The following is a 16353-nucleotide window of genomic DNA, read 5'->3' as shown; positions in this document are numbered from 1 at the left end:
AACCCTCATCTTCATCACCCCTTTCAGATCACCACCGCCAGCATCACCTCTCTCTCTCTCTCTCTCCCTCTCTCCTTTATGCCGCCACAAGCACCACCACCACCGTTTCTGAAACTCCGGCCTGGTCTTATGTCCTTCATCTCCGTCGTACATGGGTTGAGCATTCTGGGTTGTATTTAAAGAAATGGCTTTGAATGTTAGGATCTGCAAGTATGTTAATAACCCTAATTTGGGGCAGCAGATGATTTGGGGGTGTTAGAGAGAGAGAAGAGAGAGAGACATAGGGTTGTTTAGAGAGAGAGGAGAGAGAGAGAGAGACAGGGGTTCTAGAGATAGAGAGAGAGGCAGGTGGTGGTTAAAACGTAATTCAGCAATTCCGGTGAGCTTGATTATGTGTTCTTCATCATCATCATGCTGGTGGTCTTCGAAGCAACCAAAATTCATTATCTGTTTCATTATCATCCGATTGATTTGATTCTGACCTCGTTGTGGTGAAATCATATGTTTGTTCGACGATCTCTTTGATTGATCACAGTAGAATGATGCAGATGTCATTTTTGTAACAATTGAGAATGAAATTGAAATGAATTTGTGGTGTATTTGGGTCAGACCCGGGACTGTTGATTTGTGGTGTATTTGGGTTTAATTATGTTTAATCAATTTTGAGTTATAATAAATCTAAAATGACCAAAATACCCCTGAGGATAAAGACAAAATATCATGGTTTTAGTTGGGGAATCTGACCAAATTTGAAATTTGGACCAAAATGGCAACAACAAAAAAAAAAAAAAAAACGAAACCACAGGGACCTAAATGACAAAAGGTTTGAAATTTGGAGTAAAATGACAAAACTGGCCAAACCTCAGGGACCAAATGGCAGTTTACTCTATTATGTATTATCATCAATAATCAATAATCAATAATTAATAATAAACAAATTTAAATCCAAAAGATCAAAGTCATCGCTTCCCCCAAATATTTTGGTTCCACCACACCCAAATTAACTTCCCTCCCCCTAATTCTAACCCGCTCATTTCTCCCAAACCTAATCGATTCTCGGTGTTTGCTCTACCTTTCTCCCCTAAATCAATCATCGCTCAACGATCTATGGATCTGCAGTTCCGGTGAAATCGTCCTTTTGGCCCTTTATTCTCATCGTTCGTAAAGGTCCGATCAATCTCTCTTCCCGATTTCTTTTTTATTTCTGATTTGGTTTCAAAAGTTTCTGCAATAAGTTGCTTTTTTTGTGTGATTAACTTTATATATAGATTTTTTGATATTGTGGTGGAGGAATTCAACAAAACAAAGAAAGATTGGGACGAAGCCTATCTTCAAACCCTAGCCCACATTAAGTTCAAGTTGTTATCTTTGTTGCCACTATCTTTGTTAGTAATGCTTTTTTTTTTTTTTTGTAATTACACATACCATTGAAGTATGGCTAATGGCTGCAATTAGTAGCAACATTCTTTTACTTGATTTCTAATTTGGCAGTTGAACTTGCTAGGCTTTTAACTATGTAGTTAAAACCTTTTGTTTAGACTATACGGAGTGGGAGGGGATGAGGAGGGGGCATTAAGCACCATGTGGCAGCCACGTCGCATAGCAAGAGGGCGTGGTAAAAAAAAGCACGGAGTGTGAGGGGCGTGAAAGTTGTGTTTTTAAAACAAAAAAAAATCAACCAATTGAAACAAATCCAAACAACACCCACCAATCATAGGTCATCAAAATACGACTCGATAAATTATAAGTTACCAGAACGGACATTAGGTCTATAGCATCGCGACATTCAGATTAGCAAGGCACTCCTCAAGGAGATTTTGGCAGCCAAGAGAAGAAACAAATCAGTGAAAGGTTTGGGGCTTGAAAACCTGAACAAACACGCTCCTATTATCCCTTCTCACCTCACAAGTTCCACTCTTTGGACAGCTTAGTTTCAGGTAATTAAACATTAAACAATTTTAGGACGTGCATGAATAGCATAAACTTGCTACACTTTTACCTTTACATAGTCTAAAACTTTTTTTGTGGCAGGCTGACATCTTCTGCCTACAGGAGAGAGATTGGGGAAAGCATGGAACATGTATTTACAATGGTTAGCCAACTTGCCTTTATCTCAAATGGGTTACAACATGGGTCGGGCATGGGGTTGTCTGATGTGTTTAGTAATCCATAAAAGATTCTAAATTGTTTTATTAAAAGATTATATTTATATTATTATTCAAATAATAAATGTTTCTCATCATACTTCACATGTTAAATTTTGTTAGTACGTTTAATCAAAAGTGTTTTTCACACGTTACCTGACCTTGGGTTTTGCCTCCTCCAATCTCATTTTTTATTCTCCAACTACTATTAATTAGACCTGCCAGATCGCTGAGGATTTGGGCAGAGCCTTCTCAGTCCGGTTAGTTTTACAAACATTTCTTGATGTTGAAGCAACTGTTCCATATATTTGGTCGCTTCTCTTATGCTGCAATCCAGGTACGTCTAGCAGCGGAATTTAAAGTGATATATTTTACACTTGGTGTATGTTATTTACTGTATCTTGCACTTTCCCACTTTGACCTCGCAGATTGCGTTCACAGTTTCACATTTCTGGTTTATTTGGCATCCATACTTGCTTATCTGGGTCAACTTGATTAAGATAGAGGGAGTGGAATCTAAGTTTCATTTTTAAATGTTCTTGGTTAGCATGATTTGTTAGAATTAGAATCTAAATTTCATTTGTTTGGTTGAGAAATAGAACTGAAACGTATTCGCTTAATGATGAGTTTGTTTTGCGATTTAATGCTTTGTCCCGCTGGCGCAATGAGCGGGACAAAGCATTAAGTGTTTATGGCTAAAAGTTAATGATGTTTAGTCATATATTAGTTTATTGACCCCGACCTGTTCTAACCCAGCCCTGTTCTGACCTGGACCCGTTTCGTCCCGAACCAAAACAACTTTTTTTATATTTGACCCGTTTTGACCAATGACCCGACCCGACCTGACCCATTTGCCAGGTCTTATAAGCACTGATCCTTAAATAAATTGGGCATTATGTACCAAGAGTAAAGGTGGGATTATTGTGTATAAGATTGTAAACATGGGATTATTATGTACCAAGAATAAAGGTGGGATTATTGTGTACAATATTCTGAACGTGGGATTATTAAAATCCAATTTTTCTTAGTTTTTTTTTATAAAAATGTTAGCCTGCTAATGTAAAACTTTGTTAATTTTTTTGTAAAATGATTTTTTGCACTATTACTACTAGAGGTAAATAAATATTTGTTGAAAACTAAAATCTAGGTCGGAGATGAAGCTTTCCTCAAAAGCATTCTAAACTCTACCGAGACTGTAGCAAGAGGAAGGTTTTAAAGCTTGGACCCAAATGATCTAGTTGGTGGTACAGAGATTGGACCAGAACGGTGTGAGGTAAACGTTCAAGTACCAATAAAAAACATGAAAACTTGGTAAGACCATGTGGTTTATTTTCTACAATTCAAGATTGTATTGGTGCATCCATCGCATGCCCCCTATTCATTCATCTAGGTATGTAATTGTTAAACTTATGATATAAATAATTTTAATATCATGGAACTTAATGCTTATACATGGATGGTTTATTTGTAGGTAGTCCATGAGGATTGAGGACGCATGATGACTCAAGATTTTATGCTTCTTATTTCTTAAATTGCTTTTAATTTCTTTGTTAAATGTTAAGACTTTATGTTAGATAATGTTATAACTTATTTATGGCTAGTGTTTTTGTTATGAACATGCTTATTTGAATTATAATGAAGTTTTATTTCTTTTATTAGTTGATGTTATACAATAACTATTAGGATGTTATATGTTGATGGTCTCTTTATCAAATTGGTTTTATAATCTTATTTGGGATATTAGGACCATTTTCTTGATATTAAAGTAGTTATAACATTACATCATAAGGGTCCTATAAATTAATTTTTAAGGACGCTTGTATGTGTATCAAAAGATTAAAAGTAGGTAATCACATATTAAAACATTGTAAAAGTGTCCTAATATGTTCTTTTTAGGACGCTATTTAAGTTGTCTATAGACATATTATGCGACCATAAAATTGGTGTCATAATCTTATTTGGTATATTAGGACCCTTTTATTGGTACTAAATTAGCTATAATGTTACATCATAAGGGTCCTATCAATTAATTTCTAAGGACGCTTGTAAGCGTATCAAAAGATTAAAAGTATGTAAGCACATGTTAGAACATCGTAAAAGTGTCCTAATATGTTTTTATTAGGACACAATTTTGATTGTTCAAAGACATATTACGCGACCATAAAATTGGTTTCAAAATCTTATTTAAGATGTTAGGACGCTTTTTTAGTTTCGGGACTTATTACGACCCCTTTACATGAAACGCTTTTACCGTTGGTCCTATTAAATGAAAGGTCCTATAAAATAGCATTTTAGGACGCTTTCGCGCGTACTAAAAACCCAGTTTTCTTGTAGTGTCGGGTCCTCCAACGGGCACCTATAACCAAGGATGGCGTAACCACCCTAACCTTGGTTGGAGAGAACCCGGCAATAGTAGTAACCAACAAAACCTAAATCAACGAACAAACTTTCAACAACCAAGAAACGAGTCACAAAATTTCTCTCAACAACGAAGTGGAAGAGAAAGGCTTGAAGATACTGTATCTCGCCTCATCTCCGACACCGAAAAGAAAAACTCGGATCGATTTCAACAATTGGAATCGAATTTTAGAAATCAACAAGCTAGTATACAAAACATTGAAAAACAATTAAATCAAATAGCTCAAAATTTCTCCGAGAGACCACAAGGCGCGTTACCAAGTAATACCGAAACCAACCCAAAGGCACAAGTACATCTCATAGCTTTGAGAAACCGTACTGTGGGTTCCGAAGAGACCCCACCATCGACAACTGAAAGAAGCCAATCTGTGGCTCCACCAGTACCGTAGCAAGAAAAGGCTTCTCCACCAATGCAAGAGCCTACTAAAACTCCTCCGGTCCCATACCCCGGTAGGTTAATTCGCCAAAAGACCAATGAGCAATTCGTAAAATTTGAAAATTTACTAAAACAATTGCATGTTAATATTCCATTTATTGAAATCCTAACTCAAATGCCTAAATACTCAAAATTCATGAGGGACTTCCTTACTCATAAAAGGAAAATTGAATCATTGCAATTAGTTAACTTAGGCGAAGAATGCTCCGCCCTACTACTCAACAAACTCCCGCAAAAGAAGATTGATCCTGGAAGCTCCACGATTCCTTGCTCAATTGGAGAATCCCTCGTTCGTAATGCACTAGCCGACCTTGGGGCTAGCATCAACCTCATGCCTGCATAAATGTTCAAACGACTCGGCCTAGGAAAAACGAGCCCTACCAAGATGAGTATACAACTTGCCGACAGATCCGTCAAATACCCACAAGGTGTCGCTGAAAATCTATTGGTCAAAGTCGACAATTTCGTCTACCCAACCGACTTCGTTATACTAGATATGGAACAAGACACCGAAGTCCCCCTCATACTAGGGAGGCCATTCCTAGCCACTGCACAAGCAGTGGTAGACATGAATGACGGGACACTTACATTGAAGTTTGGAGATGAGGAAGTAAAGTTTGGGGTTGGAAAGAGAGTAGAGGACGACGACCCGGTCAATTACATGAAGGTCATTGATTCGAGTTTGGATGATGCTCTCAGACGGTGCAACATGGGATGCAAAACATCCCGCTCGGATAACATATGACCAGGCTTTGGGTCTAGCCAAGGACCCTTATAAACGTGGCGCACCACGGAGGTATTCCACGGAACTATCCTTAGTTTAGTTTAGATTAATTTTTATATTTTCTAGTTTAATTTTAATTTTCAGAAATAAAACACACTCGGGATGGTGAAGGATGACAAGGGAAATGAGAAACAGCACCCCATGCACGAAAACATAACTTCCCGACAAAATTTCTTCATTACAGCAAGTTCGGCACGGGCCGTGTCCGCCCAACACGGCCCCGTGCTGCACAGTCTGTAGAAAATGCCCAGTTCAGGTAACTGGACACGGGGCGTGCTCACTGAACACGCCCCCGTGTCCAGGCTTCTGTTTCTTTTTACAAACTTTTGTTACTGGCACTTGAACACTGGGCCGTGCCTGGACACCACGGGGCCGTGTCCAGGCGCCCAGTAACACAAAATTTTGCTTTTTACACCTTTTTACACATTAAATCAACATAAAAACTTATTTTTGGGACACATTGAGGACAATGTGTAATTTAAGTGTGGGGGGGATGCTAAAACCTTGAATCTTACAAGTCCTAATTAACAAGCCTTACACAAAACTCTATTGGAACCGCTAATCACCCCAAACTTTTTCAAAAAATTTCATTTTCTTTTTACTTGTCTAGGTTTAATTTGGGAATTTCAAGTTCTAACAAGATTATATTTTTACAAATTTACAACCGATAGCGTCGTGATAAAAAGAACCAACATTAGAAAATTATGAAACGGCATGATAAGCTTAGTTAAAATTTGATTATATATACTTGATCACATAAAAACCCATTCCCACAAAAGTGACTTTTGAGCCTTTGTTCAGCATACAAATACATATCTTTAAACTAAATGCTCATTTTTCGTTTCTTGTTTGAATAGCCGCTTGGTTCTTACAACTCTAGAACTTGTCACGACAATGCATTCCCGGTCCTTACCAACTTAAACCCGAGTAAGTAAATGATGGAGGCATTAGGACTAACCCTTTTTCTTTCTACACCATTATTATTTTTTTTACCACCTACCCAAAATCTCCCTAGTTAACCCCCTTTGAGCCTAAACCTTTTCATTTCTTAACCCAAAACAAACACCCATTTTTTACCCACCTAAACCCTTTTTCATTCTAACCCTTTCTTTTAGTAACAAAGCTCGGTTTTTCTTATAACTTATGTTGAATATATATATATATATATATATATATATAGGGGAAAGATAAATCGAAAACTCATGTGAGTTGAGAAAACCCAAATAAACCCTATGTAACATTTTTATTTTTTCTAAAAAAAATAGGAAATGTAACATAAATGTACACGGACCTATTTATGAAAAAAAAACGCTTACTATTTGTAACACCTCGAATTTTTGTGTCCAATAATGTGCTAACACGTGTCATTTGTTTACACGTGGCATTGATATTAAATAAAGGACTAATTTTGACAAACCTTGAAAGTATATAAATTTGAGGGTTATAAATGTCAACAAGGGTAAATATACTGTATAGTAACCCTAAATAAATGCTTGAACCTTCAAACGAATAAATCATAGATCGTACAGAAGCGAAACACGAAAGAAAGTGAGAGATTACAAGCTACAGGGGTTAACCGTGTCAACATGTTTAATTATACCTCTGAGTGACCCTTTAACGTTCCCAAAGCTTCGTAACAGTGTTATACACTCACTAAAATATAATATATAAATTTCGCGAAGTTTCGTTATGAAACAGGAAAGTTACGATCGAACTCGTATAAGAAGGGTTAAAAGCGTCAATAATGAAAGTTAAGGCTTTCTGAATAATTAATAAACAAACCGGGGACTTAACAACGCGGGTAAATAACACGAGGTCCTTAGTTGTAATTAACCGAGGGCCAAACCGCAAAGTTACCCCTTCAAACCCGAAAGGTCAGGTAAATCATTACGAAAGATTTCGTTATTAATTACCGGATTCTGTTAATCATTACAAAAGATTTTAAAAATCTGAAAAACAGGCCTCTCGCGACCCGCGTGATGTTTTGGCCTAAGTTGAGGCGGGCCGCGAGCCTCCTCTTTTACGCGTCTGATATTTGAAACTCAGGCGACCCGCATTAAAAGTGCATGGAACTCCCATGCGGGCCGCGTGGGACGCCCAGATGCAGAAAGTTGTAACTACATGCCTTTTGGAGCCTTTGAACGACCAACAACCAATAAATGAGGCATGGGCACCCTATGCTCGACCCATATCACTTAGGGGCACCTGCCCATCATCCATACTCAGTGTAGCATGTGTTGTAATGATCCTAGAGCCCAAATTTCACTATAAATAGCCACATTATGCTCATAACATTCACACAACACAAAACACACTCATCTGATCATTCCAAGAGCTCTCTAGCATTCCCCTGTGTTCTTAAGTCTTCTCTCAAGCTTCTGTAAGTGATCTAACCCTTTGTGGTTTCACATTTCCTTAGTAAATAGCTAAAAACCAAACCGTCGTAAATACGGTTTGACTTTAAAATAAATCAGTGATGGTTCAGTCTTATGACGAATCAAAAGTAGTTTTGAGTTGGGATTTATGTGAGTAATAAACCCCTAAAAGGGTTCCCTCTGATCACCACTCTAACTATGTCAAATATCGAGTCAAACGCGCACTTAAAAAGTCAACAGAAAGTCATTTTGCCGTTTTCTACACAATCTGTAATGTATACGTTATGAAACCTGTTTTGATGTTCATAAAACATGATATTAAGCATATAAACTTGTTTGCGCTCGTTTGAATCGACCGTTTGCTATATTGACCCGGTTCGGAGCCGAATGTCGCAAAAGTTTGACTTTTGCATTGACTTCAGTTCTGACCCGTTTTAGTGAGGTATAGATATACCTTAGGACTCTCTTAGGACCAGGTTACATGATGGTATAAACCTCTGTGATCGGTTCATGAGTTATCCGAGTCTTTTGCACATTTCCGTTAATCGCCTAAAAGTTGACCGTAACGCCATTTTGAAAATAAAACGAGTATTCCGGGCACGTGAACGGACCAGAACCTTGCTTATTAAATTACAAGCATGTCCTTAAAGTTTCACGTCAATCCAAGGTCTAGAATGAGAGTTATGCTAAATAGCGCAATTAAAGTAAACTTTTGTAATAAACGGCGCAATTAGCATAACGCCCATCTAAACCAAGATTTCGTCACCAACACTTTTACCCACTGTATTAAAATAATATTTTGGGAATTTTAAAGATTTTTAATAATTTTTACCTCGCTCATAACCTGCGGTTATGGCTACGGTTCGGTAAATACCGAATATGCCCTTTTCGGCCAAAACTTGAGTTCTACAAGGTCTTTTGACCCGATTCCAGTTGCTACTGATTTTAAATAATAAATAAAGTATTTTAAGCTTTATAAGCTGTTCGGGAAACTCAGATTTCCTGTAGAACTCGAAAAGCTCTTTAAAAGTCTTTAAAATGACCGAAAAGCCCCTACGGGGCATAATATTAACTTAAACTCGTTACGGGAATCACGGGAGGTATCCTACTGATACCACAACCTCTTTAAGGCATATTGACTTAGGAAATAAGCGTAAGACTCTCATGGTTTGCCGTTTCGCCTATTGCGCGCACGGTTCGGCTTATGAAACTAGTTTTCATAAATTAGCCGATACGGGTCAAATAATATTATTTGAGCCCCAAAATCCAAAGTGTGAACCATAAACCCATATAAAACAAGTCTCTGAACTTGTTGGGTCAGAATCACACTCCATTCTCGGTTTTCGCCTTTTCGCGCGATTAAACCATATCTATATATATCGGAACCAACCGGTCTAGGCTACGGCTAATATAAGGACCCGTTAGGATTCTAAGAGGTTAATTAAAACCTTCTTTCCAGATTAGGAGCCCCGGTAAAAGCTATCGGTGATTTAATCGAACTAAGGATATATACTTGCAAAGGTAAATACTTTAACTTATTTCCCCTATATGGGCTTGGGTTACGGTATATTAATACCGCTTGATTGAGCATTATATTTTTCCATCGCTTAGGTGGTTAATTAAATAATATGATCGGCTCATTTAAACAGTTTTGTTTCTTAAAAGCCTTTGGGGGGTTTAATGACCGTTGTCCCGGATATCCTTGGCATCATTTTACGAAATGGCCACGACCATCGACATCCCGGTGTAGGCGTACACCCGGTATATATTGTCGACATTAAATTAAAAGACGTAGCCGTTGGTTTTTATACTACGGTTTTACGCGATGTGGTGTGTCTATAAATCTTTAACCCGGCACGACCCGGGCTACTGAACGCATAAAAGAACATGTAAAACGTTCACAAGATTTTAATAATTTTCCCAAGTTATAAAAGAGTTTGTGCCTTGTGCATTCAAATCAATTTTAATAAACATTTTCAAATGTGTCAGTTGAATGTATTTACAGTGTAAACTGACGTATTTTCCCCAAAAAGATTAAATGCAGGTACTATACGAAATGGGCTGGTATTAGCTTCCTAAGCATCACGAATAGTCTCGCAAACTCGATGCCGTATCTGAATGAACAATATTTTATTATTATTTTGATCCGCTGTGGATATATTCGACTTCTGTAATACATTTGATATTACAACCAGAGGTTGAAGTATATATTTATCTTTAAGCTTCCGCTGTGCATTTATATAATTGTGTGGTTTGACTATATTGTTGCCAACATCGTCACGGTAATCCCCCACCGGGCCCACTGGTGAGACACGTGGAAATCGGGGTGTGACAGGTTGGTATCAGAGCCAACATTGAGTAAATTAAACACGATCCTAATGTGTTTAATCTCAATGACACAATTGCACATACTTGAGTCTAGACAAGAACTTAGGACAAATTCGAATTGATATTCCAATTTTGTCTTTTTCTTGTTATTACTGGAATTTAAAGTTTTATAAAGCAGGAAAATGCCACCTGTTATATTCCGAGGAAGAGGAAGGGGAAGAAGAGGCAGAGGAGATGTCGTGACACATCACGATAACGAAGCTGGACCATCAGGTACAAGACATCCTTCAATGACAAGGAGCGAAGAACCACAACGACGAAGAGATCTTTACGAACCCGCGAGGCATTCCACCTCGCACAGCTCGACGCCATCCTACCGGCACTCCTTTGGGCCAAACTCAGAGAATGATCCCAACAACCCACAACCTTCCTTCATACCTCTACAACGTTCGGTATCACACCGAAATTACGACGACCCTACTCCATACTTCATAGGTCAGTTTAATCCGGCTGACTACATACAGGAACCTTCAGGCTTTGTTCCATTAGGGTCACAAGATCACTTCTCCGAAGACCATATGGATGAAGATACTGATCCAACTGAACCTGCTCGTGGTACGCCCACGCATCCGATAGAAGTCTCTGATGGGTCATCCTTCCATGGCACACCCTATCAGGGACCAGCCAGTTTCCAAGCGTTGTTCGACCGACATGAGTGGTACTACACGCCACCTCAACAGACATCTCAACAACCGCGACATCCACAGGATCCCTCTGAGGATTCACGCTTTGAGGCAGTTACGCCACCACCTCCGCCACCGGCGCAACCAGTAATGCCTGATCCGCCAAGGCGTAGGAGGACAAATGCTCGTATGTCCACACGAGGAGGAGGGGGTATCCACTTCAGCACCCCTCGACACTCTAGTAGTAGCCACTATCCGCCACTAAAAGAAGAAGGACCTTCAAGTCCTATACAGGAGGCGAACTCCGCACCAGCTGCACCAAATTCGCCACCATTTGGGTATGACCAACCCATACCTGCTTACACGGGTCCAACGGCTTACAACCCGTTCGAACCGTCACAAGCACAATATAACTACAATTATGAGCGCGACCCGTATGTGGTGTCGGCTAGATATAATGCGCACTACCCCGACGGAGCTCATGGGAACATGGGACCGCCGGACTACTCAGCTCATGGGTATCCAATACCTCCCAGACCCCCAGCTCCGCAACACGCGCCACAACCACGATTTTCTCCTCCTGAACAGGAAGAGATACTCCATCGACTAGATCGTGTGGAGAGAGAGTTCGAAGAAGAGAAAAAGAGCCACCGAGGATTTCTCAAAGGCTTGGCGAACCTACTAAAGGGCAAAAAGAAGAAACGTGACCATTAGCCCTTAACAGTTGTACTAATGTAATTTCTATTTTGAAATAAGTCCCTGCGTGGACACTTATCGCATTTCAGTCCCTGCGTGGACTTATCTTTTAGTCCTTACATGGACACCTATCTTGTATTAGTCCCTGCGTGGACTTGTCACTTATTTTAAAACCTCTAGGGAGGTATGTACTATTTGAAAGACCCGTTTAGGGCAATATGTGATTGTATTTGAGATTATGGAATGTATGTTATGAGTTTTGTTTTTAATATGTATGAAATAAATCAAAACCATTCCTTTTAAATTGATCTGCCTAAATAAAGAATCTTAAAGAGTGAAACCTAGCCTGGTGTCTTTTAAGATCCGGTCAAGATGGTAGGACTTAATTAAAAGATTCAGATTCCTTGTTAACCGCTGCAAGCATGTTAACAACCATGGCAGATGTGATTCGTTAAAATCACGCGCGTCATTCTTATACAATGATCCTTTAAGGATTTCAAAACCCAACTAAATGATTTATAAATCGTGGGTTAAATCACCAATGAAGGTGATCAATTATATTAAAACATCCATTAGTGATGTAGTGCCTACGGGCCAACCCTATTAAAACATCCATTAGTGATGTAGTGCCTACGGGCCAACCCTATTAAAACATCCATTAGTGATGTAGTGCCTACGGGCCAATCATATTAAACCATCCATTAGTGATGTAGTGCCTACGGGCCAACCATATCAAAACATCCATTAGAGGTGTAAGTGCCTATGGGCCGTAATAATTGTCTTATAAAGACAAAAGGCAGTGGTGGTCTATGACTCCCTGTCAGAAAAAGATAAAAGGACTACGGTCCAAATCTCTATGCCTTTGATTCTCTGAAATCTCGGCTAATAGTATAAAACATCCTCGTGATTAGGCTTTATGCCGCCACTATTATTGATATAGCTGAAATAGGATATATTCAAATCCTAATATGTAATGAAGTAAAAAGTTAACCAAATATGGTCTCTGTTACCATGGTTGACAAATTGTCATAAAAGACAATTATATAATAATCTCCTGAATAAAATTTTGTTATCTTCTGTAACAGATTCAAGTTACAATGGCGGATCCCAATGGAGAGAACAGCCATACTAATGACGATGACTACGACAATACGCCAGTGCATCTGACAGGCGCACAGCTAAAGGCTCTGATTGACAATGCTGTTCAGGCAGCTCTTGATTGTCAATATACTGAGTCCCAAGGCAGAACCGTATCAAAACCACCCTCTAAACCAAAGACACACTCCAAACCACCCTCTCAACCCAAGAAAGATGACGATAAACACTCGTCCACTGAGAACAGCGTTCATCGCGATAGGGAATATACTGATGCATCAAATGCTAAGGGTTGCACCTACAAATACTTTGTATCTTGTAAGCCCCGGGAGTTTACAGGGGAGAAAGGTGATGTTGATTGTATCACCTGGCTAGATGAGATAGACACTATTGTGGACATCAGCGGGTGTGCAGAGAGGGATGTGGTGAAGTATGTGTCCCAGTCATTTAAGGGCGAGGCCCTGGCGTGGTGGAGAGCGTTGGTGCAGGCATCAGGTAAGTCTGCTTTGTACAAGATGACATGGGAGGAATTTATTGCTCTCATTAAGGAAAACTACTGCCCTCAGCATGAGGTTGAGAAGATCGAGGCTGACTTTGTGTCACTAGTGATGACGAACCTGGACTGCCAGGCATATTTGACGAGCTTCAATACGATGTCTCGCCTGGTCCCATACCTTGTGACACCAGAACCCCGAAGAATTTCCTGTTTCATTGGGGGCTTGGAGCCTGCGATAAAGGCGAGTGTAAAGGCCTCCCGGCCGACGACCTTCAGGTCAGTTACTGACCTCTCCTTGTCTCTCACCTTAGACGCTGTCCGTCTGAGGACACTAAGGAGCAAGGAGGCTGAGAAGAGAAAACGTGAGGATGATACCTCACGAAGATCAGGGAAAAAGCACCGTGGAAACGGTGATGGCAAAAAGGGGTCGGAGGCAAAGAAAGATGGGCAAGCTGGTGAAAGGCCCAACTGCAAAATCTGCAAGAAACCTCACTCTGGGAAGTGTAGGTTTGCATCGAACTCACAGTCGCAATCAAAGACTCTTTCCTGTGGACTATGCAAGTCCAAGGATCATAAGACTGTGGAGTGCAAAAAGATCAAGGATGCGACCTGCTATGGTTGCAACGAAAAGGGGCATATCAAGAGTAACTGCCCTAAGTATGCCAAGAAGGCGGAAGAGACAAAGAAGTCAAATGCGAGAGTTTTTCGTATGGATGCAAAGGAAGCGGTCCAGAACGACAACGTGCTTACAGGTACTTTTCTCGTAAATAATATATTTGCAAGAGTACTATTCGATTCTGGCGCTGATAAATCCTTTGTAGACCAGAAATTTTGCCAACTACTAAATATGCCTATCAAAACCCTTGATGTGAAATACGAAGTAGAGTTAGCAGACGGCACGATAGAAACCGTCTCAACTGTTCTAGAAGGATGTGAAATGTCCATTAGGAGCCAATCTTTTCCTCTATCTCTACTCCCCTTCAAATTAGCGGGTTTTGACATTGTGCTAGGCATGGACTGGTTATCCCATAACCAGGCCCAAATCATTTGCGGCAAGAGGCAGATAGTTTTAAAGACTCCGAGTGGTGAATCTCTTACCATTCGAGGAGATGCGCAGTACGGGTTACCCGAGGACGTATCTATGCTCAAAGCTTCAAGGTGCTTGAACAGAGGCTGTGTAATTTACATGGCTCAGGTGATAATAGAAGAGCCTAAGCCGAAGATAGAAGATCTTCCTGTCATTTCTGAATATCCTGAAGTTTTCCCTGAAGAACTACCTGGTTTGCCACCGGATAGACAAGTGGAATTCAGAATAGACATCCTTCCTGGAGCAGCTCCTATAGCTAGAGCGCCTTACAGATTAGCTCCAACGGAAATGAAAGAACTAAGGACCCAGCTGGACGAACTGCTGGCAAAAGGTTTTATCCGACCTAGTTCGTCTCCCTGGGGAGCACCAGTCCTATTTGTAAAGAAGAAGGACGGATCGATGCGTTTGTGCATCGACTATCGAGAGCTAAATAAAGTTACCATAAAGAACAGATATCCTTTGCCAAGGATCGATGATCTGTTCGACCAGCTGCAAGGAGCAAGCTATTTCTCAAAGATCGACTTGAGGTCGGGCTATCATCAACTAAGGGTCAGAGATGAGGATGTACATAAGACAGCATTTAGGACTCGCTATAGTCATTACGAGTTCCTAGTGATGCCTTTTGGGCTCACAAATGCACCGGCTGCGTTCATGGACCTCATGAATCGCGTCTGCAAGCCGTATTTGGACAAATTTGTCATAGTCTTCATCGACGATATCCTTATATATTCCAAGAACCAAGCTGACCACGAGAAGCACCTCCGTTGCATTCTCGAATTACTACAGCGTGAGAAACTCTACGCCAAATTCTCGAAATGTGAATTCTGGCTACGAGAGGTTCAGTTTTTAGGTCACGTTGTGAGTGAGCGTGGTATCCAAGTGGATCCCGCTAAGGTAGAGGCAGTCATGAACTGGAAAGAGCCAAAGACGCCTACCGAAATTCGTAGTTTCCTGGGATTAGCAGGATACTACCGGAGGTTTATTGAAATTTTTTCAAGGATTGCTGCGCCCTTGACTTCCCTAACCAAGAAGAAAGAAAAGTTTATTTGGGGCCCAAAGCAGCAAGAGTCCTTCGAAATACTGAAGCAAAAGCTAAGCAACGCACCTGTGTTGACCTTACCTGAGGGTACAGAAGAATTCGTAGTTTACTGCGATGCATCACACACAGGCATGGGGTGTGTGCTTATGCAGAAGGGCAAGGTTATTGCCTACGCTTCACGACAATTAAAGGTGCATGAGAAGAATTACACCACCCATGACTTGGAGTTGGGTGCCGTTGTATTTGCACTAAAATTATGGAGGCATTACCTTTATGGCATTAAATTTGTGATTTATTCAGATCACAAAAGCCTCCAGCACTTGTTCAACCAGAAGGAGTTGAACATGAGGCAACGCCGTTGGATGGAGACCCTGAATGATTATGACTGTGAGATCTGGTACCATCCCGGCAAGGCGAATGTAGTCGCCGATGCCTTGAGCAGAAAAGAAAGGGTAAAACCCATTCAAATCAATGCCAAGAGCATTGAGGTCAAGAACAATCTAATTGAAAGGATATTAGCTGCACAGCGAGAGGCTGTGTTGGAAGCTAACTATCCGAATGAAAAGCTAGGAGTAACTGAGGAGCAGTTGACTCTTAGCAAGGATGGAATCTTGAGGCTGAACGGACGTATATGGGTTCCGATTTATGGGGGACTACGAGATATTATCCTCCAGGAAGCCCATAGTTCCAAATATTCGGTCCATCCTGGTGCAGACAAGATGTATCAAGATTTAAAGGCAAACTATTGGTGGATAGGCTTGAAAAAGTCTAT

The 16353-nt window shown here is 40.3% G+C and overlaps 1 long non-coding RNA gene across 8 annotated transcripts; it reads left to right on the top strand.

The window, feature by feature from the left end:
* Window positions 1-962: 962 nt before the first annotated feature.
* LOC110891381 lies at window positions 963-3825 on the top strand. Of its 8 annotated transcripts, none has more exons than XR_002565268.2 (5): window positions 963-1167; window positions 1269-1385; window positions 1492-1937; window positions 2032-3534; window positions 3616-3822. It is a non-coding gene; the product is annotated as an uncharacterized LOC110891381 (long non-coding RNA). The 8 variants fall into 8 exon arrangements; XR_002565271.2 differs by having other exon boundaries at window positions 1539-1937; window positions 3616-3821; XR_004873293.1 differs by having other exon boundaries at window positions 963-1937; window positions 2032-2092; window positions 2361-3534; window positions 3616-3823.
* The last annotated feature ends 12528 nt before the right edge of the window (window positions 3826-16353 follow it).

Source organism: Helianthus annuus, chromosome 11 (genome assembly GCF_002127325.2).
Source record: "Helianthus annuus cultivar XRQ/B chromosome 11, HanXRQr2.0-SUNRISE, whole genome shotgun sequence".
NCBI lineage: Eukaryota > Viridiplantae > Streptophyta > Magnoliopsida > Asterales > Asteraceae > Helianthus > Helianthus annuus.
Note: the sequence above shows the minus strand (reverse complement) of the source record. Positions and strands in the feature narration are given on the sequence as shown.